The sequence below is a fragment of the Oryza glaberrima genome, chromosome 4 (genome assembly GCF_000147395.1).
Source record: "Oryza glaberrima chromosome 4, OglaRS2, whole genome shotgun sequence".
NCBI classification, from domain to species: domain Eukaryota; kingdom Viridiplantae; phylum Streptophyta; class Magnoliopsida; order Poales; family Poaceae; genus Oryza; species Oryza glaberrima.
The window spans coordinates 10,850,210-10,853,193 of NC_068329.1; the positions used below are offsets into that span (position 1 = coordinate 10,850,210).

Genomic DNA, 2,984 nt, shown 5'->3' on the forward strand with positions numbered 1-2,984 from the left:
GGAGGTTTCTGGTACCTCCTCCTAGAGACATGATAGAAAGGAAAGGGGATAAAGAGAGAATAAATATGAGGATTTTAGTGATTTCTCTTATAAATATACAGTACAACTTTGTTAAATCTATAGTTGGCTAGCGAAATCAATACTTTGTTAAAAAATTAACTTATTATGTCAAAACCTTCTTAAAAGCTTATCTAAGATAATAGACTATATAGAAAAAGTTCTTAAACTGGATCAAAAGTCGCGCAAAGCACTACTACACGGCTAGTTTGTTTGATTGATCCTTCTATGGAGATCATTAAGCATTCATCCGTTGGACGTATGTTTGCTTAATTAGTTCGTTTTAATTTTTCACGCCGTGTATTTGCGTCATCCCATTTGCAAAACGTCTGTGTACTGTGACAGTGGTTGTGGACTTGCGTGGTCTCGCTACAAGAAGATGGAGGACATTTCACCTACTCTGAGCAGTGAAATCGAAGGAGAGAAGGATACACACCACCTATATCAGTTTTACGGCTAACATATAGACATGCAGTTTTATGGATCCAATTCAACCAGATTAATTACTCCAAATTTCGTGTAATATCTTTCGTTTTGTGAGCTGACTCGATGTATAAACAGATTAGCAATAGCGAGTAGGAGGAAGCAGCCATAGAAAGCAGCAGCAGCAACCGATCAATCACTGCCAGGCTTGGCCTAGATGGCTGATCTCCAGCTTGTGAGTGGTCAAGTAGTAGATTCCAATCCAAGATGAGTTGAAGAGAGCAGCCGAAAAGATGGAGTCTGACCACGCCAATAACAAAACCAAGATCCATAGGTACCCTGCAATCATCCGACGCCTTATCAAAGACGACCACCACTACTTCGTCCCAAGCACCGTCGCCATCGGCCCGTACCACCGTGACATGCCTCGTCTCCGGCAGGCGGCGGAGGTGGTGAAGCGCGCCGCGGCGCACGACTTCTGCAGGCACTCCGGCCAACCGGCTGAGGCAGCATTCGAGGGGATCCTTTCTGTCGCAGGCTACGCCCGGAGCTGCTACGCCGACGACGCGGTGGCGGGTCTCCGCGAAGCCGACTTCGCGGCCATGATGTTCCGTGATGGTTGCTTCGTGCTGCAGTACATCGTCCACAAGACTGACGACGACGACGTTACTCCGTGGCTGCAAAGTTGGTTCATCTCCAACGAGGCTAGCGTCGTGAGAGACATCTTTCTGCTGGACAACCAGCTCCCATGGCCGGTGCTCGACGCGCTCATGAGCTTCAGGGCCATTCCCATCGGCGATTTCATCTCTAAAGCCAGGTCTAGTTTTGAGATTCAGGTGGATCTAGAAAAGAGACCTTTCCTCTTGGACGGAAGCTACACACCAGCACATCTCCTTGGCCTCCTTAGATACTACAAATCTGGATTGAGAATGTCAACCGGAAGCAGGGCACCCCTCTCCTCTGGAGGAGCAGCTTCAGTGCCACAATCTAGCAGCGCAATCGAGCTTGCTGAGATCGGCATCAAGCTGGTCGCCAGCAAGACGACACACTTCAGGGACATGGGAGTCAGGAGAGGCCTCATCTTTGGTAAGCTCTTCCTGCGCCGTTGGTTATGGATGACCAGAACGCATGCTGGCTCGTCAATATGGTGGCGCTCGAGGCTTGCTCGGCCACGACCGGCATGGGCGATGAATACACTGTCAGCTCCTATGTATCCCTCCTTGCAATGCTGATGAACCGGGAGGAAGACGTGCACGAGCTGCGGGTGAAGCGCATGCTGCATGGCGATTTCAGTGACGAGCGCACGCTGACATTCTTCAAGAACCTTGTCAAGCTCGTTACAATTCCCTGCCAGCACGTACTCTTCTTGGCATATCTTGCAGCCCACAGGCGCAAGTGGTGGATGCGGATGCCCGTACACAAGTTCATCTACAATAATTTTAATGCCATTGTTACCGTCTTCTCAGTAGTCGGTGTTCTCGTAGGCATCTTCGAAACACTCCTGACTATCAAGCAACGTCGGTAGGAAGTGTTGCCGTAGTGCCGGCAGCTAGCTACTTCGTTGTTGGGCGCTCATGTTTCTTGTCTAATAGTTGTAAGTGTCGTTAAATTGATGTTGTCGCTGTTAATTATTAACTTAGCATTGATATATGTACCCCAAATGCTCCGGGATATAATGTAAATTGATATTGTCTGTTAATTATTAACTTAACTTAACAGATCTGTTGGAAGAATTTGTGGCAATCAAATTATGATTTTGAAACGGATCTTGACATGTAGCACAAGATTGAGAAAATTTCATGTGTATGCCCCCCAAACCTTTTCCTCTTGAAATTGATCCCTCATTCACAACAGTCCTAGTAGGTTACAGTTATACTTGGAGTCAAAATAGGTAGATGGTGAAGTTAGAGTAGGACTTTGTAACCTGGCAACTCTTGAAGTAAAGGAGAACATCATAATATAACTATGGTGACAACAATTTTGCATAGATGCGCAGAGAGAAGATGATGAAAAGACCACATACTCGTAGTGGCTATCTGCTATATTCATTGGGAGGAGCACCCTCCTTGGGGATGTAATCTTTGGCCGAATTAATAGAGTAAATTGTATTGGTGGTACACAAGTTTGTTAGTTGGGTTCAATTTAGTTCATGAACTTGTAAAATGCTTGTTTTGGTACACGAACTTATCTAATTCGTGCGAACTAGGTCCAAAATGGATTGACAAAGTTAATTTTACCTGACTGATGTTGATTAGGATGTAGAGTGCAGACGTATAGTGAGTATGCATAAAACATGCTGTCAGGGTTACGGATAAGGTATACCATCTACCCTTGGATATACGTCGTGTACTGATATAGTATACCTGCGCGTATACGGATGTTTTCTGTACACGTTAAGGAAATTCATCACGGAGTCCACAGATGGCAGGAGTCCTACTCGGATAGAATTGGGTCGTCACTGTATCGTGTGGGGTCCGATGTCTCCGAGTTCTACTGGGAAACCA

At 46.0% G+C, this 2,984-nt stretch overlaps 1 pseudogene; it reads left to right on the forward strand.

Moving 5' to 3' along the window:
* Positions 1-285: 285 nt before the first annotated feature.
* Positions 286-2,204, forward strand: LOC127770761 (uncharacterized; annotated as a pseudogene).
* Positions 2,205-2,984: the final 780 nt, after the last annotated feature.